This window comes from Choloepus didactylus, chromosome 4, assembly GCF_015220235.1.
Source record: "Choloepus didactylus isolate mChoDid1 chromosome 4, mChoDid1.pri, whole genome shotgun sequence".
In the NCBI taxonomy this organism is placed as follows: domain Eukaryota; kingdom Metazoa; phylum Chordata; class Mammalia; order Pilosa; family Megalonychidae; genus Choloepus; species Choloepus didactylus.
Genome location: NC_051310.1, coordinates 136,387,067 through 136,410,532, shown reverse-complemented (window position 1 = coordinate 136,410,532; position 23,466 = coordinate 136,387,067). Strand labels below are relative to the sequence as shown.

General features: G+C 44.4%; 1 pseudogene; it reads right to left on the bottom strand.

The window, feature by feature from the left end:
* Window positions 1-1,003: 1,003 nt before the first annotated feature.
* LOC119532809 lies at window positions 1,004-15,895 on the bottom strand (annotated as a pseudogene).
* Between the last annotated feature and the right edge of the window lie 7,571 nt (window positions 15,896-23,466).

The window sequence follows — 23,466 nt, the reverse complement described above, 5'->3', positions numbered from 1 at the left end:
GTGTTGTTGGTGCTGTCCGCCCTGAATGTGGGGCGTGTGTCTGAGTGGTTAGGGAGGGAGGGCAGCTTTAATAATCAAACCTTCCAGGTGTTCCTAGAGATTTAAGGCTGTTGCAAGAGTCTAAACCTTCATTTCAGTCTCGCCACAGATTGTCTCTGCCGCTAACCCACAAGTCCTTGGTATTGGCATATGGTCCCTGGGATTTCCGAGTGGGTCCCTCTTCCAAGCCATGCCCTCCTAGGGCCTCTGCTGAGGGAAAGTAGTGCTACGTCACAAGTGTGTGCCATCCCTCAAGGGAAGTTCTGGGCCGCTGGGCCGTGTAGGTGTATTCCCAGCCTGCTGTAAGAATGGCTGTATGGGGTGTGTTAATTTCCCCCTTTTCACACCACTCTGCCTTCCCAGCTCTGCGATAATTAGCTATGGGTGTGTGAAAGGCTATTGTCCACGCCCAATATTGTGGTGTGCGCGTGATGCTGGAAACACTTCCCGTCGCACTGGGTTTTTTGGCACAACTCTAGGCTGTGGCTCTGTCACCGGGCAGTAGCATTCCCAGCCCACCAGGAAGATGGCTGCAAGGGGCGTGGTTATTTTCCCCTTTTGGCTCTCCTCTGCCTATCTTACTCTGAGACAATTAGCAGCCAACATGCAAAAGGCTATCTTCCATGCCAGATATTGAGGCATTCGCTCAGCCTGTTCTTGCCACACTTCACTGTGCAGTTCTCGCTGCCGTATTTGCAGCCTCTTTTGGGTTTTTAAAACTAGTCCAACTCCAAATGGCAACCCCTGCTTTCCCGAGACCACAGCATGGCTGCTGGCCAGCAGGCTCACTCACTCATTTCAGAACGCAGACTCCCGCTTTCACCAAGTGCACAGTCCCTGTGGATTTAGCAGATCTTGTCTGGCTGATGCATTGCTGGAACTGGTGCTCTGGGTCACTTTCTGGCTTTTATCTAGTATTTTTCACGGAGGTGTTTTTTTTGCCCTAGCTCACCTAACTGCCATCTTAGGTTCTCCCAAAAAGACTCTTTAGCATACAAACTTGAATGGATGACACCACGACCATGACCGCTAAATTGATTATGGATCAGAAATCCAGTCTATCAAAGTCACTTCCTTGTATATTTCATTCTGGAGCTTCAAATGTTCTAAGCAGAGAGCATGACTAGTTCGCTTAACCAGGACTTGATGCTGTTGTTGGATTCCAGGATGTCTTCTGGTTTCATATCCAACACTTCTGTGCCTGGAACATAGTCCTTCCTGTTTTTTTCTCCTGTTCATGCATATCATCCAGGGTTAACATGAAGTAAGGCACCTTCTCAGAAAACGGTGCTGAACATATGGTCAAAGCAGGCATGTAGTCACCAATTTCAATCTCCACCATGAATATGCCATCTAATTTTCTCTGTCCAAAAACTGAGATTTTACCTTCTGGAGAGGCAAGATGGAAATCAATATCCTATCCTGCTTCATCTAAAACTAGGCAGTCAATCTCCAGTCACTGTCTGTGGGAGACGAGAGGTCGCCCATTCTGCCCAGCAACCTATGCCTGGAAGTGGCACAGAAGGAGTGGATTTCCCTCTCCCTGCATCCCACTTCTCCAAGTTGGCAGAGAATTCCCAGGTGGTGGCTGCAAGGCTTCCTCGGAGAGAGGAGCGTGATCTTCAAAAGGGAGGAAAGGAGGGCGGGGCGGCAGTCACTTTCTGCACCGTCTTTGGGCTCTACCCCTTCAGAGGGGTTTTTTATTTTCTAAAAACTTCAATCCTACAGAAAAGTTGAAAGAATGATGAAATTAATACCTGTGTGCCCTTATCTAGGAACTGATAGCATTCTACCTAACCCACATTCTTTATATTAACTAATTTTCTGCTTGATCAGGCAGTGTCTGTTCCCACTGGTTAAGGACCTAAGCTGATAAAACCATGAATAGGTCAGAGAAAAGAAAGTATAAATAATAAGTAAATGGTGAAAAACTGTTTAACCTAACTGCTTTTTTTTTGTTTGTTTGTCTGTTTTTTTTTATGGACTTTTTTTTTTATCATCATTTTATTGAGATATATTCACATACCACGCAGTCATACAAAACGAATTGTACTTTCGATTGTTTACAGTAACATTACATAGTTGTACATTCATCACCTAAATCAATCCCTGACACCTTCATTAGCACACACACAAAAATAACAAGAATAATAATTAGAGTGAAAAAGATCAATTGAAGTAAAAAAGAACACTGGGTACCTTTGTCTGTTTGTTTCCTTCCCCTATTTTTCTACACATCCATCCATAAACTAGACAAAGTGGAGTGTGGTCCTTATGGCTTTCCCAATCCCATTGTCACCCCTCATAAGCTACATTTTTATACAACTGTCTTCGAGATTCATGGGTTCTGGGTTGTAGTTTGATAGTTTCAGGTATCCACCACCAGCTACCCCAATTCTTTAGAACCTAAAAAGGGTTGTCTAAAGTGTGCATAAGAGTGCCCACCAGAGTGATCTCTCGGCTCGTTTTGGAATCTCTCTGCCACTGAAGCTTATTTCATTTCCTTTCACATCCCTCTTTTGGTCAAGAAGATGTTCTCCGTCCCACGATGCCGGGTCTACATTCCTCCCCGGGAGTCATATTCCACGTTGCCAGGGAGATTCACTCCCCTGGGTGTCTGATCCCACGTAGGGGAGAGGGCAGTGATTTCACCTTTCAAGTTGGCTTAGCCAGAGAGAGAGGGCCACATCTGAGCAACAAAGAGGCATTCAGGAGGAGACTCTTAGGCACAAATATAGGGAGGCCTAGCCTCTCCTTTGCAGCAACTGTCTTCCCAAGGGTAAAACTTATGGTAGAGGGCTCAACCCATCAAACCACCAGTCCCCTATGTCTGTGGTCATGTTAGCAACCATGGAGGTGAGGTAGGCGAATACCCCTGCATTCTCCACAGGCTCCTCAAGGGGGCACTACATCTTTTTTTTTCCTTGTTTTTCTTTTCTTTTTTTTTTTTTAACGTTCCCTTCTTTTTTAAATCAACTGTATGAAAAAAAAAGTTAAAAAGAAAACAAACATACAATAAAAGAACATTTCAAAGAGACCATAACAAGGGAGTAAGAAAAAGACAACTAACCTAAGATAACTGCTTAACTTCCAACATGTTCCTACTTTACCCCAAGAAAGTTACATAATATAGCAACATTTCTGTGAACTTGTTCCTACTATATCCATCAGAAATTAACAGACCATAGTCATTTCTGGGCATCCCCAGAACGTTAAATAGCTTATCTGTTCTTCTTGGATTATTGTTCCCCCTTCCTTAATTGCTCTCTACTGCTAGTTCCCCTACATTCTACATTATAAACCATTTGTTTTACATTTTTCAAAGTTCACATTAGTGGTAGCATATAATATTTCTCTTTTTGTGCCTGGCTTATTTCGCTCAGCATTATGTCTTCAAGGTTCATCCATGTTGTCATATGTTTCACCAGATCGTTCCTTCTTACTGCCGCGTAGTATTCCATCGTGTGTATATACTACATTTTATTTATCCACTCATCTGTTGAAGGACATTTGGGTTGTTTCCATCTCTTGGCAATTGTGAATAATGCTGCTATGAACATTGGTGTGCAGATATCTGTTCGTGTCACTGCTTTCCGATCTTCCGGGTATATACCGAGAAGTGCAATCGCTGGATCGAATGGTAGCTCTATATCTAGTTTTCTAAGGAACTGCCAGACTGACTTCCAGAGTGGCTGAACCATTATACAGTCCCACCAACAATGAATAAGAGTTCCAATTTCTCCACATCCCCTCCAGCATTTGTAGTTTCCTGTTTGTTTAATGGCAGCCATTCTAACCGGTGTTAGATGGTATCTCATTGTGGTCTTAATTTGCATCTCTCTAATAGCTAGTGAAGCTGAACATTTTTTCATGTGTTTCTTGGCCATTTGTATTTCCTCTTCAGAGAACTGTCTTTTCATATCTTTTGCCCATTTTATAATTGGGCTGTCTGTACTATTGTCATTGAGTTGTAGGATTTCTTTGTATATGCAAGATATCAGTCTTTTGTCAGATACATGGTTTCCAAAAATTTTTTCCCATTGAGTTGGCTGCCTCTTTACCTTTTTGACAAATTCCTTTGAGGTGCAGAAACTTCTAAGCTTGAGGAGTTCCCATTTATCTATTTTCTCTTTTGTTGCTTGTGCTTTGGGTGTAAAGTCTAGGAAGTGGCCTCCTAATACAAGGTCTTGAAGATGTTTTCCTACATTATCTTCTAGGAGTTTTATGGTACTTTCTTTTATATTGAGATCTTTGGTCCATTTTGAGTTAATTTTTGTGTAGGGGGTGAGGTAGGGGTCCTCTTTCATTCTTTTGGATATGGATATCCAACTCTCCCAGCCCCATTTGTTGAAAAGACCATTATGGCTCAGTTCGGTGACTTTGGGGGCCTTATCAAAGATCAGTCGGCCATAGATCTGAGGGTCTATCTCTGAATTCTCAATTCGATTCCATTGATCTATATGTCTATCTTTGTGCCAGTACCATGCTGTTTTGGCAACTGTGGCTTTATAATAAGCTTCAAAGTCAGGGAGTGTAAGTCCTCCCACTTCGTTTTTCTTTTTTAAAGTGTCTTTAGCAATTCGAGGCATCTTCCCTTTCCAAATAAATTTGATAACTAGCTTTTCCAAGTCTGCAAAGTAGGTTGTTGGAATTTTGATTGGGATTGCATTGAATGTGTAGATGAGTTTGGGTAGAATTGACATCTTAATGACATTTAGCCTTCCTATCCATGAACATGGAATATTTTTCCATCTTTTAAGGTCCCCTTCTATTTCTTTTAGTAGAGTTATGTAGTTTTCTTTGTATAGGTCTTTTACATCTTTGGTTAAGTTTATTCCTAGGTACTTGATTTTTTTAGTTGCTATTGAAAATGGTATCTTTTTCTTGAGTGTCTCTTCAGTTTGTTCATTTCTAGCATATAGAAACATTACTGACTTATGTGCATTAATCTTGTAGCCCGCTACTTTGCTAAATTTGTTTATTAGCTCTAGTAGCTGTATGGTCGATTTCTCAGGGTTTTCTAGATATAAGATCATATCATCTGCAAACAATGACAGTTTTACTTCTTCTTTTCCAATTTGGATGCCTTTTATTTCTTTGTCTTGCCGGATTGCCCTGGCTAGCACTTCCAGCACGATGTTGAATAACAGTGGTGACAGCGGGCATCCTTGTCTTGTTCCTGATCTTAGAGGGAAGGCTTTCAGTCTCTCACCATTGAGTACGATGCTGGCTGTGGGTTTTTCATATATGCTCTTTATCATGTTGAGGAAGTTGCCTTCAATTCCTACCTTTTGAAGTGTTTTTATCAAAAAGGGATGTTGGATTTTGTCAAATGCTTTTTCAGCATCTATTGAGATGATCAATTGATTTTTCCCTTTCGAGTTTTTAATGTATTGTAATACATTGATTGTTTTTCTTATGTTGATCCATCCTTGCATGCCTGGAATGAACCCCACTTGGTCATGGTGTATGATTTTTTTAATGTGTCTTTGGATTCGATTTGCAAGTATTTTGTTGAGGATTTTTGCATCTATATTCATTAGGGAGATTGGCCGGTAGTTTTCCTTTTTTGTAGCATCTTTGCCTGGTTTTGGTATTAGATTGATGTTAGCTTCATAAAATGAGTTAGGTAGTGTTCCATTTTTTTCAATGTTTTGAAAGAGTTTGAGTAAGATTGGTGTCAGTTCTTTCTGGAAAGTTTGGTAGAATTCCCCTGTGAAGCCATCTGGCCCTGGGCATTTATTTGTGGGAAGATTTTTGATGACTGATTGGATCTCTTTGCTTGTGATGGGTTGGTTGAGGTCCTCTATTTCTTCTCTGGTCAGTCTAGGTTGTTCATATGTTTCCAGGAAATTGTCCATTTCTTCTACATTATCCAGTTTGTTGCCATACAGTTGTTCATAATATCCTCTTAAGATTTTTTTAATTTCTTCAGGATCTGCAGTTATGTCACCTTTTTCATTCATTATTTTGTTTATATGGGTCTTCTCTCTTTTTGATTTTGTCAGTCTAGCTAGGGGCTTGTCAATCTTGTTGATCTTCTCAAAGAACCCACTTTTGGTGATATTTATCCTCTCTATTGTTTTTTTGTTCTCTATGTCATTTATTTCTGCTTTAATCCTTGTTATTTCTTTTCTTGTACTTGGTTTAGGATTGGTTTGCTGTTCATTTTCTAGCTTCTTCAGTTGATCCATTAGTTCTTTGATTTTGGCTCTTTCTTCCTTTCTAATATATGCGTTTAGTGCTATAAATTTCCCCCTTAGCACTGCTTTTGCTGCATCCCATAGGTTTTGGTATGTTGTGTTCTCATTTTCATTCGTCTCTATATATTTAGCAATTTCTCTTGCTATTTCTTCTTTAACCCACTGATTGTTTAGGAGTGTGTTGTTTAACCTCCAGGTATTTGTGAATTTTCTAAGTCTCTGATGGTTATTGACTTCTAATTGTATTCCATTGTGGTCAGAGAATGTGCTTTGAATAATTTCAATCTTTTTAAATTTATTTGGCTTGTTTTATGTCCCAGCATATGATCTATTCTGGAGAAAGTTCCGTGAGCACTAGAAAAGTATGTGTATCCTGGTGATTTGGGATGTAATGTCCTGTATATGTCTGTTAAATCTAATTCATTTATCAGATTGTTTAGGTTTTCAATTTCCTTATTGGTCTTCTGTCTGGTTGATCTATCTATAGGAGATAGTGATGTGTTGAAGTCTCCCACAATTATTGTGGAAACATCAATCGCTTCCTTTAGTTTTGCCAGTGTTTCTCTCATGTATTTTGTGGCACCTTGATTGGGTGCATAGACATTTACGATTGTTATTTCTTCTTGCTGAATTGCCCCTTTTATTAGTACGTAGTGGCCTTCTTTGTCTCTCAAAACATCCCTGCATTTGAAGTCTATTTTATCTGAGATTAATATTGCTACACCTGCTTTCTTTTGGCTGTAGCTTGCATGAAATATTTTTTCCATCCTTTCACTTTCAGTTTCTTTGTGTCCCTGTGTCTAAAATGAGTCTCTTGTATGCAACATATTGATGGTTCATTTTTTTTGATCCATTCTGCGAATCTATATCTTTTAATTGGGGAGTTTAATCCATTTACATTCAACGTTAAAACCGTGAAGGCATTTCTTGAATCGGCCATCTTATCCTTTGGTTTATGTTTGCCATATTTTTCCCTTTCTCTATTAATATCCTTTATTGTACCCATACTGAATCTCTTTAGTACTGAACCTTTCTCCAAGTCTCTCTGTCCTGTCTTTGTTTCTCTGTCTGTAGGGCTCCCTTTAGTATCTCCAGTAGGGCAGGTCTCTTGTTAGCAAATTCTCTCAGCATTTGTTTGTCTGTGAAAAATTTAAGCTCTCCCTCAAATTTGAAGGAGAGCTTTGCTGGATAAAGTATTCTTGGCTGGAAATTTTTCTCACTCAGAATTTTAAATATATCATGCCACTGCCTTCTCGCCTCCATGGTGGCTGCTGAGTAGTCACTACTTAGTCTTATGCTGTTTCCTTTGTATGTGGTGAATTGCTTTTCTCTTGCTGCTTTCAGAACTTGCTCCTTCTCTTCTGTGTTTGACAGTGTGATCAGTGTATGTCTCGGAGTGGGTTTATTTGGATTTATTCTATTTGGAGTTCGCTGAGCATTTATGATTTGTGTATTTATGTTGTTTAGAAGATTTGGGAAGTTTTCCCCAACAATTTCTTTGAATACTCTTCCTAGACCTTTACCCTTTTCTTCCCCTTCTGGGACACCAATGAGTCTTATATTCGGACGTTTCATATTATCTATCATATCCCTGAGGTCCATTTCGATTTTTTTCTATTTTTTTCCCCATTCTTTCTTTTATGCTTTCATTTTCCATTCTGTCATCTTCCAGGTCACTGATTCGTTGTTCAACTTCCTCTAGTCTTTTACTATGAGTGTCCAGAATCTTTTTAATTTGGTCAACAGTTTCTTTAATTTCCATAAGATCATCCATTTTTTTATTTAGTCTTGCAATGTCTTCTTTATGCTCTTCTAGAGTCTTCTTGATTTCCTTTATATCCCGTACTATGGTCTCATTGTTCATCTTTAGTTCTTTGAGTAGCTGCTCTAGGTGCTGTGTCTCTTCTGGTCTTTTGATTTGGGTGCTTGGGCTTGGGTTATCCATATCGTCTGGTTTTTTCATATGCTTTATAATTTTCTGTTGTTTTTGGCCTCGTGGCATTTGCTGAACTTGATAGGGTTCTTTTAGGGTTTGTAGACCTATTGAATTCCTTATCTCTAATTTATCAGATCTACAGCTTCATGGAGTACACTTTCTCTAACTAACCAGCAGGTGGCGTCCACGAGCCACCTGTTCTCCGCAAGCCAGTTCTCCCCTGCTTAGCCTTTTTGGTGAGTGGGGGAGTGAGTCTTGTGGGGCCCAATTGGTGTACCAAGCTTGCGTGTGTAGTTGGTGTTGCCTGCCCTGTATGTGGGGCGTGTTTCTGGGCAGTCGGGGAGGGGTGGTGGCCCTAACAATCAAATCTCCCTGATGATCCTAGAGTTTTAAAGCTGCTGCAATAGTCTAATCCTTCAGTTCAGTCCTGCCACAGTTTGTCTCTGCCACTGACCCACAAGTCCTTGGTATTGGCATATGGCTCCTGAGACTTGCAAGTGGGCCCCTCTTCCAGGCCGTGCACCCCGGGTCCTCTGTTGAGGGATGACTGTGCTATGTCACAGGTGAGTGCCGTCCCCCCAGGGCAGTTCTGGGCTGCTGGGCTGTGTAGGGAGGCTCCCAGTCTGCTGAAATGATGGCTGAATGGGGCTTTGTTAATTCACACTGCTCCACCTTCCCAACTCTGGGACAATCAGCTGAGGTTGCAGGGAAGGCTAATGTCCACGCCCAGTTTTGTGGTGTGTGCCTGTTATTTGAAGCACTTCCGTCACAGTGGGTTGTCTGGGGCAGCTCTGGGCTATGGGGCTGGCGATGGGCAGGAGTGTTTCCTGTCCACCAGGATGGTGGCTGTGAGTGGACACCCCCCTTTTCTTGGGAAGTTGTGGTGTTTAGTGAATTTTCTCAGCCACTGGATTATTGCCTTTTGTCTCAGAGCTCTCTTAGTTCTGCTCTTGACTTGACGTGCCCAAATTGCAATTCTTTGAAGCTTTCTGTATTGGGCTTCTTAGAGTAATTGTTTTAGAAAAAGAAAAAAGGATTAAAAAAAAAAAAAAAAAGGGCCCTCCTCAGAGATCTAATGGGTTATTGAAATGCTAATAGACAAAGCAACCAGGGCCATTAAGGAAAGGTCCACAGGGCAGAGAGATCAGCTTTTCTTCGGGATTTGCATATGCGCCTCAAGGCCTGAGCTCCGCCCTTCCCCTTTCTGTGTTCACCAGAACTCCAAAAATCCTCTGCTTTTATTTTGGAGTTTTTCGTGTTATTTTTTTTTTCTATGCCTGTCTCCTCTCTGCTGGGCTGGCAGCTCTCAGATTCTCTGGTGTCTGGTCTCAGTCTATCTATGGTTGGAGTATGGATCAGTAGAATGAGTTTCCGATAAGGGCTACCACTGCAGTTCTCCCTTCTCCTTCCCGGAGCTGGCAGCCCCTCCTCCCACGGGACTGAGCCTGGCAGGGAGGGGCGCGGGTCCCCTGGCCGCAAAAACTTACAGATTTCGCTGATCTCAGCAGTTCGACATTTTCATGAGTGTTGTATGAAGTATGCCCAAAGACAGATTGTTCTGTGGTGTCCAGTCCACGCAGTTCCTGGCTTTCTACCTACTTTCCTGGAGGAGTAACTAAAACTTGCAGCTCACCAGTCTGCCATCTTGCCCCCGGCTTCCTAACTGCTTTTTAAAAATACAAAGTCAAACAAGAAGATAATACTTTTTCAATGATAGTAACCAGCTTGGGGAGTGTGTGGGGAAATGAGCAAGCTCTGGTATTCTATCAAGTGGATGTGTAACTTGGTACAAAATTGTGGAGGGCAGTTTCACAATGTCTTAATGTATGGATTTTCATTGTAGCATGGGTTATAATAGTGAAACACAGGATACATCCCCAGTACAGGATTGGGTAAAAAAGTATATATAGTCATGTAATGAAATACTAGGAGGGCGTGAAAAATATGTAGATCTCTATTATTATAGAAATAGATATAGTGTCCATTTATATTGTGAAATTTCAAAAAGCAGTTTATGGAGAAATAATGCCAAATGACTATATTTTTGTAAACATGCATATTTATACAGGCATATGACTAGACAAAGTCTGCAAATAAATATTACAATATATTAGCCATGTTATCTTTGGGTGGTAGATAATTTCAATTTTTATCTTTATTCTTACCTAGCTTGCCTGAACTTTTCAAATGGCCATGAATTTTATAATTAGGAAAAAAGGAAGCTATGTGTTATTTTTTTAACCAAACCAAACAAAAAATGCCCCAAATTCAGACAAACAACAAGGGAAAACACCCACCCCCATTGGCACCTGCATTGTGATCTAAAGGATAAAGTCCACAATTTTTTCCTTGGCATCCAAGGTCCTCTTCAGGCTCCTCTATTCCAAATACTCCATGCATCACCCACAGTGAACTTTTCTTCTTTCACTGAACCCATCAAGCCCTTTTAGGGTTCCTCTGCCTTATTTGCTCTTTCCAGCCCTTCTCCAATAGTTAAACTCCTCCTCTGCTACTAAAATACAGCCTAATTATAGCATCTGGTTGGAACCTTCCTTAACCCTGTCAGGCGGAGTTAGTTGCCTCCATGGTATCATCATCTATTGGTAGGACAACCGGCCAGAGTCTGTGAGCTCCTGGAGAAGAAACTTTCTCTGGTGCCAGCCCAGTACTCAGCATCTAGCTGGAGATCAATGGATGTTTCCTGAATGACTGAATGATTGTGGTGAGCACTGAGACTGGATGGAGAGGTGGGTGCCAGATGGCAGAAGGCTTTTAAGATAAGAAGATGGAAGATGGAAGTCCAAGCTTTGGGGCATCCTTTGTCCTTGGGGCTAGAAGGACCCTCTTGTTAATCTCATTCCATTTTTAACACTGGCAACAGCAGGTAAGGCAGGAGTGATTTGACCAGGAGTTCAAAGTCAGGAGGCTATTGACCTATTTGGGGTGTGGTGTCTGTGACATAGTCCAGAAATGACAGCACCAATGGGGCAGAGGCCTGCCATTCTCACATGGTGAGCTGGACCCACACCACTGGGGCTGACTGGGCTCACTGCGGGTACTAAGAGGAGGAGGAGGATGGAGGGGTGGGGATGGGGCTTTAGCAAAACTCCTACCCTCTTCAGCTGTTGAGTTTATGACAGCGCTCCCTCAAACATGAGTGCACCTGAAATGCTCTGTGGGGCCAGAATCTGGTTTATCAAAAGGTAAATTGGACTTTGAAAAGGCAAATACTGAACTAGGCCGAATGGGCTCCTGAACAGCAAGGAGCCTGCAAATAAACATTTCAATATATTAGATGTGGAATGTGGATTCTGGAAAAGGAGGCTGAATTGGTTTTCTATTGCTGCTGTAGCAGATTGCCACAAACCTGGTGGATTAAAACAACACAATCTATTATCTTACAGTTTTGCAGGTCAGAAGTCCAACTACAAGCCACTTGGGGCCAAAGTCAAGGTGCCATCAGGGCTGTGTTCCTTTCTGGAGACTCTAGAGAAAAATCCATATCCTTGCCTTTTCCAGCTTCTAACGGCAGCCCACATTCCTTGACTCGTGGAGTCTTTCCTCCAGCTTCAAAGTCAGCAATGTTGCATCTCTCTGACGATTCTTTCATAGTCACATGTCCCTCTAACGACAGTAGGAAAGGTTCTCCACTTTTTTTAAAAACTTTTATTTATTTTAAATTTTATTGTAGTAACATATATCCAACATAACATTTCCCATTTTATCCACTTTCAAGTATACAATTAAGTGGTGTTAATTATACCCACAATGTTGTGCTCCCATCACCACCATCCATTACCCCAAACTTTTCCATCACCCCAAACAGAAACTCTGCACCCACTAATCAATAACACCACATTTCCCACCTCCACACCTGGGAACCTGTAATCTACTTTCTGTCTCTGTGAATTTGCATACTGCAGTGATTTCATATAAGTCAGATCATACAATATTTGTCCTTTTGTGTCTAGATTCTTATACTTTAGTTTTTTTGTTGTTTTTTAAATTTTATTTTGAAATAAATTCAAAAAGTTATAGGAACAGTGGCAAAAACAATACAAACCCCATACACAGAACTCCAGCACATCCTGACCCCCCTCCCCTAATACCCCAATCCACCAACTTTAACATGATGTCACACCGCTATTTCTTTCCCTCCCTATCTATCATCTATCATCTATTGCTCTGTCTTCTGAACATATGAGAGCTAGCTGCACACATCCTTGAACAAACGCTATAATTCACATATACAATTCCCATGAACAAGAACATTCTTTTATGCAATCTCATTAAACACAGCTAAGAAGTACAAGAGAATCAACACTGATACAAAGCTTACATTCTATATTTCCTTTTTTTTTGTTTTTTCCCCTTATGTCTCAACTGTGTCCCTTTGAGCCTCCTGTCCTCCATCCTCAGATCCCATCCACAGTTATCCTTGGCATTCAATTGTCATCTATTTAGACTGTCTTTATTTTTTTCTTTTTCAATTGTGGAAACATATATACAGCCTAAATCTTCCCATTCCACCCCCTCTCTAGCATTCCATTAGTGGGATTAATCACATTTAGAATGTTGTAATGCTATCTCTTTCCCACCATCCATTACTAGAAATTTCTCTGCACCTCAAACAGCAACCCTACACTCATTTCTTAACTCCCCATTGCCCCTTCCCCCATTTCTCTTAACCCCTGCTCTACTTTTCATCTCTATGGTCATATTCTCCGACAATTTCTTTGTGTTTACTGTGGGGCTTAAAATTAACCTCTTAAATCCATAACAATCTTGTTTTTCTTTGATACCAACTTAACTTCAATAGGACACATAAACCATGTTCCTATACTCCTCCATTCCCCCACCTTTATGTAGTTCTTGTCAAAAATTACATATTTTACATTGAGTTCAAAACCACTGATTTGTCATTAGAGTTTGTGTATTTTATATCCTGTAGGAAGCAAATAGTGGAGTTACAATTCAAAAATTATTGACTTTTATTTGTATTCCATTGTGGTCAGAGAATGTGCTTTGAATATATTCAATTTTTTTTTTAATTTATTGAGGCTTGTTTTATGTCCCAGCATATGGTCCATTCTGGAGAAAGATCCGTGATCACTAGAGAAAAATGAGTGTCCTGGTGATTTGGGATGTAAGGTTCTATATATGTCTGTTAAAATTCTCTATATCTCTTTCTCCTTTCTTTGTTTCTCTGTCGGTAGGGCTCCCTTTAGTATCTGAAGTAGGGCAGGTCTTTTATTGGCAAAATCTCTCAGCGTTTGTCTGTCTGTGAAAAATTTAAGGTCTCCCTCAAATTTGAAGGACAGTTTTGCTTGATAAAGTATTCTTGGTTGGAAATTTTTCTCTCTCAGAATTTTAAATATGTCATGCCACTGCCTTCTCACCTTCATGGTGGCCGCTGAGTAGTCACAACTTAGTCTTATGTTGTTTCCTTTGGATGTGGTGAATTGCTTTTCTCTTGCTGCTTTCAGAACTTGCTCCTTCTCTTCAGTATTTGACAGTCTGATCAGAATATGTCTCAGAGTGGGTTTATTTGGATTTATTCTATTTGGAGTTCGCTGGGCATTTATGCTTTGTGTATTTATATTGTGTAGAAGGTTTGGGAAGTTTTCCCCGACAATTTCTTTGAATACTCTTTCTAGAGCTTTACACTTCTCTTCCCCTTGTGGGACACCAAAGAGTCTTAAGTTTGGACATTTTATTTTATCTATCATATCCCTGAGATCCATTTTGATTTTTTCAATTTTTTTCTCCATTCTTTCTTTTGTTCTTTCATTTTCTGTTCTGTGGACTTCTAGGACACTGAGTCATTGTTCAGCTTCCTCTAATCTTGTATTATGAGTATCCAGAGTCTTTTTTAATTTGGCCAACAGTTTCTTTTATTTCCATAAGATCTTCTATTTTTTTATTTACTCTTGCAATGTCTTCTTTATGCTCTTCTAGGGTCTTCTTATGTCCCTTATATCCTGCGCCATGGTCTTCTTCATGTCCTTTATATCCTTTACCATGTTTTCATTCCTCGATTGTAGTTCTTTGATTAATTGTGCCAAGTACTGTGTCTCTTCTGATATTTTGATTTGGGTGTTTGGGATTGGGTTCTCCATAGCATCTGGTTTTATCATATGCATTAAGATTTTCTGTTGTTTTTGGCCTCTTGGCATTTGCTTTGCTTGGAAGAGTTCTTTCAAGTTGTAAAAAAAAATACCAATCTAATTTTTCAGAAATACAAGTTGGTGGCATACACTTTCTCTAACTAACCAGCAGATGGCATCTGCGAGTCACCTATATGCCTCAAGTCGGTTCTCAACTGTGTTCTTGTGGTGTGTGGGGAAATGATTTTTGTGGGGTTCAACTGGTGAACTCAGTTTGGGTGTGCTGCTGGAGCTGTCCGCCCTGAATGTGGGGCGTGTGTCTGGGTGGTCAGGGAGGCAGGGCAGCTTTAATATTCAAACACCCCAGGAGTTCCTGGAGAGTGAAGGCTGCTGCAAGAGTCTAAGCCTTCATTTCAGTTCTGCCCCAGACCCTCTCTGTCGCTGACCCACAAACCACCGGCATTGATGTAGCATCCCTGGGTTTTCCGAGCAGGCCCCCCTTCTCAGCTGTGATCTTCCAGGACCTCTGCTGAAGGAAGGCTGTGCGCGCCGTCCCTCAAGGGAATCCCCGGGCCGCCGGGCCGTGCAGGGGTGCTCTCAGCCTGATGCAAAGATGGCTGAACGGGGCATCTCAACAACCCCTCCCACCCCCACACAGTTCCTCCTTCCCAGCTCCGGGACAACTGGCGCAGCCCTGGGGTGTGGGAATGGCCCTGGCAGGAGTGTCTCCAGCCCACCGGGGAGCCAACTGCAAGCAGCAGGGTTTCTTTCTCCTTCTGGCTGCCCCCTCTGCTCTCCTGGCCCTGAGGGAATCTGCAGAGGGCTATCCTCCACACCAGACACTGAGAGGCCAGCTCAGCCTGCTCCTGCCGTGCTTGACTGCACGGTTCCCACCATTGCAACTGCAGCCACTCCTGGGTTTTTCCTTTTTTGTTTTTTTTTAAAGAACCAGTCTGTCTCCAAACACCAACCCCTGGCTTCTCCACACCGCAGCGTGGCTACAGGTCTTTCAGCTGGCTTACTCACTCGTTTCAGAATGCAGACTCCCAGTTTCACCAAGTGTACAGCCCCTGTGGTTCTAGCAGACCTTGTCCAGCTGGTGCATCGCTGAAACCAGTATCTGGGTCACCTTCTGGTTTTTATCTAGTATTTTTCACCAAGGTGTTTTTCTGCCCTGTCTCACCTAGCCGCCATCTTAGGTTCTCCTCTCCACTTTTAAGGACCCATGTGATTAGAGTGGTCCCACCTGGACAGTCCATGATACTCTCCCCATCTCAAGGTCAGTAACCTTAATCACATCTGCCAAGTGCTTTTTGCCATGTCAGGTAAGATGTTTATGGGTTCTGGAGATTAGGACATTGATCTCTTCCGGGAGCTTCTATGCTGCCTACCACAGGGTATGATATGTAGAAAAGTTTAAAAATGCTAATAATAAGCCAGTTCTGTGTAAAATGACATGAAGGATATCTATGATATGTCATTACATGAAAAGAAGCAGGTTCAGCAAATATATAGAGAATGATCCCAATTTTGTGGAACCTCCCCTTCCCCTCACTAAACTTTGAATGTATAGTCACTGAGCCTCCTCCTACCTGCATTGACCTGGCCATGGTGAAGCCCACCTCACCAACTCATACCTGGGGCATCAGTGGGTAGAAGGGAGTGTCTCACCTCAGGTTTTGCTGTCATTAGTAATTAGATAAATAGATTTTTGCCAATTAATATATGACAAATTGTCTTTTAGCAAATTCATTTGTGACTAGTTGACCTACAGTTAAAACAATAGCTTTGCAACTCTCCTTTAAGTTTGAAATTATTTCAAAATAAAAAGTTTGACAGAAAAAAAGAATTACCATATGACTCAGCAATTCCACTCCAAGGTATATTCCCAAAGAACTGACAGCAGAGACTCAAGTTTTTATATGCTGATGTTAACAGCAGTAGCCAAATGTGGAATTAACAAATGAATAGATAAACAAAATGTGGTATATGCTTACAATGGAATATTCTTCAGCCAAAAAAACCAAACAAACAAAAGAATGAAATTCTGATACATGCTATGACATGGATAAATCTTGAAAACCTTACGTTAAGTAAAAGCAGCCAGACACGAAAGGACAAATATGAATGTTTCCACTCAAATGAAATCTTTAGAATAAGCAATTGGGACAGAAAGTAGATTAGAGGTTACTAGGGGCTGGGAGTGGAGGGGGGAATTACTCCTTAATGGGTAAAGAGTTTCTGGTTGGGGTGATGTGCCAGTTTGAAACTGTTATGGACTCCAGAAGAGCCATGATCTTTTAATCCAATCTTGTTGGGTGGAACCTTTTGATTGTTTCTATGGAGATGTGACTCACACAACTGTGGGTGAGACCTTTGATTGGGTTATTTCCATGGAGATGTGGACCCCGTCCATTCTGGGTGAGTCTTGGTTACTTCGCTGGAGTACTTAAGAGTACTCAAGAGCCAACACAGACACTGACACTTGGAGATGCAGACAGAAGGACGTCTGGAGATGCTAAGCTAAGATAGGAAGCACAGAGACTGCCCCAGAGAAACTAAGAGAGGACCCCCAGATGCTTAGAGAGAAATGCCCTTGGAGAAAGAAGCAATGACGCACAGGAGCTGAGAGAGGAGCTAAGGCCCAGAGACATTTTGGAGAAAGCTCTTTTGAAACACAACCCAGGAGCAACGGACCAGCAGATGCCAGCCACGTGCCTTCCCAGCTGACGGGTGTTCTGGATGCCATCGGCTGTTCTTCCATGAAAGTATCCTCTTATTAATGCCTTAGTTTGGACACTTTTAAGGCTTTAGAACTGTAAATTTGTAACCAAATAAACTCCCTTTATAAAAACTGATCCATTTCTGGTATTTTGCATAATGGCAGCTTTATCAAACCAGAAGAGGTGATGAAAAAGTTTTAGAAATGAAGGGTGATGATGGTAGCACAACATTGTAAAATTAATGCTACTGAGGTGTGCACTTAAAAATGGCAAATTTTATGTTATCACAAAATTTTTTAAAATATTAGAAACAATAATAATAAACTATGAAATAAAGAAAAATGGTTATGAAGCCACCAACCTCCTATTCACTGGCTACCTCCTTTCTTTGTACCCGGCCTGCACCTACTGTGCGTGTGGGTGACTCTTGTATGCATCTCCCTTATAATTTTGTGCTGTTTATTTTATGCCTTAAATTTATGATTCTTTCCTAAATTATTCTTCCTGTGTTCTTCATAGTCCTCTTTTAAGAGATGAACTTAGAAACATCCAAGATACCAGAGGATAGAAAGCACATGATTTAATGCATGCTCAAGAGTTGCAGGGGCTGGCCAGAGAGGACCACATGTACTAACTGACCAGATGCAAGTGTCAGCTAAGAAAGCTGGAAAGTGGGAAGCTGTGGCTTAAGGGAATTTGCCAAAGTGGGGGAAAAAAAGCATTTAGAGGAGAGTTTTGATTTTCAATAGTGCTGCAAAGAATCGAAGGCAGGATAGAAAATCCAAGTTAGAATCCTGTAGTTTTAACTAGGACTGGGTGCAGACCTGAGGACCTACCAGGGAAAATACTCATTAAATTAGGCTGTGCCTGTAATTTAGTAACTGGGTGTAGTTTTCCCCAGGGCCAGTGCCCAATCCTTGGCACTTGGGCCTAGTCTGTTGCTCACCCACCCCCTGGAGCCCTCACTGGTCCCAGGGGGTTCAGCATTTATCTAACTCTTTCTCGATCCATGCTGACAACTGATGCTACCTCTGATCCCTTTTATATTTTTAGTAGGTGTTGTGTTCTAAACAAACTACAACAATTGCGGTCGCAGTTGATTCGTCTGAGGGGGGGGGGCGGCCGGTTGCTGAACCCTCGGCTATCGGCGTTGCTTGGAGGGTACCGGCGGCGGGGGCTCTTTCCCGGAGGCGAGGGCGAGGCGGGGGACTTGGCCAGGTCCCCGGCGGGAGGCGTGCAAGGTGTGGAGGGCGGCGAGAAGGGAAAGATAAGACACTCTTCCTCCAGTAAGGGTAGAACAAAAGGACTTTTATTCCGGGGTGAGCACAGGTTATATGGGCTGGCATAGAGGGCGGGGGTTGTTACAAGCCAATGCTGAGGGGATAAAGGCTAGGATTGGTTCTGAGAGGGTGCGGAGGTTGTTCTAAAAGGTGCAGGAGTTGCTCTGGCAACGGTGTCTGGCAACAATGTATGCGCACTGGTGGTGATGGGAGTTGCATTGGCAACGGGGAGTGTACGGGCAAGATAAGGAAGTGGGGGAAAGGGCGGTTGGGGGAAGGGCGGTTTCCTCCGGCAAGCCTCCCCCACCGGTGGTATTTTGGGTGAGGAAATGGGGCCTGCCTTCGACCTCGCTTCCTTAGGTCCGGGGGGCTGTGGAGGACACTGACCGCCCGTACCCACTACCCTCCCTAGGGGTTGCGCAGGTCCCCTAGCCCAGACCTGGTAAGTCGAGGTATATGCTCAGTAACCCGCAATTCCCCTTTCTTTTCTAATTTAAAGGAAGAGGCTTACCGGAGAAGTCCGCTAAGGGTGAGGGAAAGGGGAGGTCGGGGAAGGGAAAAAGGGGTTGACGGTGGCTCAGCGAGGCTGGAGCTCAGTGTTGGTGTGGTGCTCGGGCGCTCGACAAGGGCTTTGCTGCAGCGGGCTGGGCGAAGGTGAGGGGTTTAAAGTTCAGGGGTTCAGAGAAGCTGGAACTCGAGGCGAGAGCGATGTTCAGGTGATTGAGAAGGGCCTCGCGGTCGGCGGGTTGACCGGTGGCGTTGAGGTCGCGGAGGGTTGGTTGTCATCTCGGAGTGGGGAGCGTCAGAGGTGGCGAGTCGCTGATACTGGATTTGCACGAACGAGGAAAAAATGGCATCCGTTTGTTTCCTTACAAGCTGGACACTTCTGCGGATGAGGCAGGGTCCTAAGGTGAGAGCTAGAATAATCATTAGTAGGGGGCCGAGGAGAGGGAGGAGGTATGGGAGGAGGGGGGTAAAGATGTGGGACCAATAGCTGGTGGCTTTACGGTCTTTTTTGCGTTGTTCCAGTCCCTCTCGGACCTTCTTTAGGCTGTCCTCGGCGAGACCTGTGGAATTGGCATATACATAGCACTCTTCTCCTAGGGCGGCGCAGAGGGCTCCTTCTTTGAGGAGGAGAAGGTCGAGACCTCGGCGGTTTTGGAGCACTACCTCAGAGAGGGAATTGACAGAATCTTTTAGATGGGAAATAGCGTTTTGTAGGTGACGAATGTCCTCGTCAACAGCCGCCCTGAGGTGAGTTAGGGCGGAGCCTTGACTGGCTAGTGCAGCGATTCCGGTGCCAGTGCCGGCAAGACCTAGGAGGGAGGCAATTGTGAGGGCGGTGATGGGCTCTCGCTTTTGCAGAAGGGCAGGAGCTGCAGTTCTTTCCAGGCGGAGGAAGAAGTCTTCTTCGCTGTGGTATAAGACCCTAGGGATAAGGACAATTAGGAGGCAAGTTTCTTTATATTCACTGATGATATTCATGCTGAGACAGGGGGTAAGTCCTGTAGAGGAGCAGAGCCATTGGGAGGAGTTATGAGGAATGAGAAATTTTGCCGAGCTGCTGGGAGATGAGTAGCTGGCACAGGCAGTGAGGTCGGGAGAGTTACTGGAGCGAGGGCGGACGCACTTTCCTGTATAGGAGACTGAATGAAAGGTCAGGGGGACGGCAGAGGTATTCCAATTGCATTCCAAGGGGCTGTCCTCTGTGTTTTCTGAAAAGGAGAGGTTGGAGGCAACGGGCTCGTACAGGGAGGAGGCGGTGGAGAGGCAGAGCCAGCAGGAGGAGGTAAAATTGGGGTTGGAGGAGTTCACTGAGGTGAAGGCTGCTTGAATGAGGCTGAGGAGGGGAGAGGAATAACGAGAGGGGGGTAGAGGAGGCTGGGGTGGTGGGGTTTGCGATATAGCTGAGGTGCGGCTGGTTGGAGCTGAGGTGCGGCTGGAGGGCTGTGGAAAAAGAGGGTTCACTCGGACTGGGGTCTAGGCCCAGGTGTACTGTTGTCATCTGGTGCGTCACGCTGCGGAGCTGGCGGCGTTCTCGTCTCGTTGGACGCGTGGTTGCTGGTGGCGGGCCGGATTGCCCTTCCTGGGATCCATATTGGTTGTGCTGCATCATCTGGGAAAACACAAGCAAACCCGCGCCCCTGGGCGAGAAGTGGGGAGGGACCTTTCCAGGTATTATTCTCCGGGTCCTTCCAGTAAACCATCGGGGCCTGGGTGGGCCTATACGAGGGCCCCCAATGTTTATGTAGGGGCGAAAGCCCTTCCTTATTGAATGTGAGTAGATTAAGGTGAATAAGGGCTGCTATAACAAGGTCCCCTGGAGTTGCCTGGGGGAGCATTGCCCTTTCTTTTTCAATTTGTATTTTTAAGCGGCGATGGACTGCTTCCACAATGGCTTGCCCCTGTGGATTATAGGGGATGCTGAAATGATGGGTGATGTTATATAACTGAAGAAAAGCCGGAAAGGAGGCACCGCGATAGGCAGGCCCATTGTCCGTTTTTAGGTCCCAGGGGACTCCCATGAAGAGAATTCCTTGTCTCAGGGCCTTGATACAGTGTTTGGCCGTTTCCCCGGCGAGGGGGAGCGCATAACACATAGCTGAAAAGGTGTCAATTATTACATGTACATACTTAAGGTGCCCAAAGGACGGAATATGAGTTACATCCATTTGCCATCTAGAATTTGGTTTTAGGCCTCGTGGGTTGACTCCCTGAGGTTGCAGGGGGCCAAGCGGCGCAAAGGGCGCACAAGTTGTACAATTGCGGACAAGATGTTTACAGGTGTCTAGGGGAAGGTCACATAAATGATGTAACGACGTAGCCGAAAAGTGAAACCTGGAATGCAATAACTTGGCCTGGTTAACAGCGTCCCCCGGAGGGGCCGTTGTGTGAGTTAGCATAGCTTGGGTAGTCTGAGCTGAGACCGCTTGGTCTACTATACTGTTGCCATTAGCCAAGGGCCCCGGAAGGCCTGAGTGACTACGAATGTGGCTAACGAACCAAGGATCCTGTCTATGCTCTAAGATGCTTCTGAGGTCAGAAAGTGCTTTATCAATGGCCGAGTTTCCCGGGGAAAAAGGTGGAAAATGCAAGGACTCGGCAGACCTGATACGTGTAGAGGCTGTCAGTGAAAATGTTCACTGGGTGGTTGCAGTGGGCGTTTAGTGCGTATGACACGGCCAGAATTTCCCCCACTTGGACTGAATGAAGGTTGACATAACTGAATAGGCGGGGTTCCGGATGGTCCTGCGAATAAGAGAGGAAGGCGAAACGGGTTTTGGAGGCGTCAGTAAAGATGGTAGTGGCACCCGGGATGGGTGCAGAGGAGGGGAAAGGATGGAAGGGGCTGCGGAAGGGAAGCTTGGTGAGTCCCTGTAACAGCCGATGGCTGGGATAGTGGCAGCTGAATTCCCCCTGAAATCCTTCTAAAAGGATTTGCATGTCCAGGTTGTCACGTATAAGCAGGCGGGTTTGGCCTGTGTCTAGGGGCCAAACAATTTTTTCTGGCGGCTCTCCGAATACATGAACAGCCAAGGTAACTAGATCTGAAGCTAGGCTGATCCAGAGCCGCACTGCAGGGCAAATCTTCCTAAGTCGACTTTTAGCGGGATGCGCCCAAAGTAGAGGGCCTTCCTGCCACAGGCAGCCCATAGGTGTGCCGGGCGTAGGGAGGATGAGTGCTATAAGATTGCCCTCTTTAGTGCTGAACCTGTTGAGACAGCAGGCAGCGAGTGCCTTGTTAATTGCGGCAATGGCTTCCTTTGCCTCCTGGGTGAGCTTAATGCGCCGGGAGATTGCTAGCGGCGGGGCTTCAGGGACACTCAGTAGCATAAAGAGTGGTTGTAGCTGTGCTGTGGTGATCGGCAACGCAGAGCGGAGCCAATTGATCTGACCGCAGAGCTGTTGAAGCTCAGTGATAGTGACCCGGTCCGGTATGTCCAGCTGGGGAGCGGACGGAGCAATGGTTTTATCAATACTAAACCCTAAGAAGGCTAATGGTGGCACAATTTGAACTTTATCGGGTTGAATCGTAAGGCCGAGGTCAGCTAAATTAGTAGTAAGGTCTTTTAGGATTAGAGGAAGAGCCTCGGCGTCTTCAGAGGCCACTAAGATGTCATCCATGTAATGGATGAGCATGGCCCGCTTTCACAGGGGGGCCACTGCGTGATCAACATATATCTGGCAGATGGCCGGACTGTTACGCATCCCTTGAGGGAGGACTTTCCATTGGTACCTGCTAGTTGCGCCCGCGTGGTTTGGGACGGGGACTGTAAAGGCAAAGCGCGGGCGATCTCGCTCATGTAGCGGGATGGAAAAGAAACAGTCTTTGATGTCAATAGTGGCTACATGATAGTGAGCCGGGATGGCTATTGGATGGGGAAGGCCAGGCTGCGGGGAACCCATGGGAAGAATATGCTTATTGATTTCCCGCAAATCATTGAGGAGCCTAAATTTCCCTGTGGCTTTTTTATGAATAACAAACACTGGCGAATTATAGGGACTAGTAGAAGGTTCTATGTGGCCAGCGTCCAACTGTTCCTGGACAAGGGCTTGGAGTGCTACTAATTTATGCGTGGGAAGGGGCCACTGCTCCACCCATATAGGTTTCTCAGTATCCCACTGTAGAGGAACGGGTGCTGGAGGTGTTAAACGAGCAGTGGCGCTCATTATTGGGGGGGCTGCGTGGTAAGCACTGCCCCAGAGGCGGCGAGGATGTCACGGCCCCATAAAATTTGGTCTATGGTGTGCAGAAATAACGGGCGGAAGGTGCCTGAGTGGCCCTCTTCATCTTCCCACTTAATGGGTCTCATGGCCTGAAGAGAAGTAGAGGTACCGGTGGCTCCCACTACCGAGGGACCATCAAGAACCATGCACATGGTGGCATACTGAGCGGGCATGCAAGAGACTTCTGCCCCTGAATCGAGCGTGCCTGTGTACCATTGCCCCTCTATTCTTAACTTACCAGTAGGTTTTTCTGGAATGATGGGGACTGTCCAGAGAAGCGTTTTACTGCCGGTGAAGTGATTAGTTTTATTAGAACCGGCCGGCACGCTGCCTCTTAGGGGCGGGGCTGAGGCTTGCCCCGCTTGGAGTTTAAAGCTTGCCCAGTGCTCTGGCGCTGACTGCCATCAGGGCACCAGGGATAGCAGAATTTTTTTAAATCTTTCTCGTTAA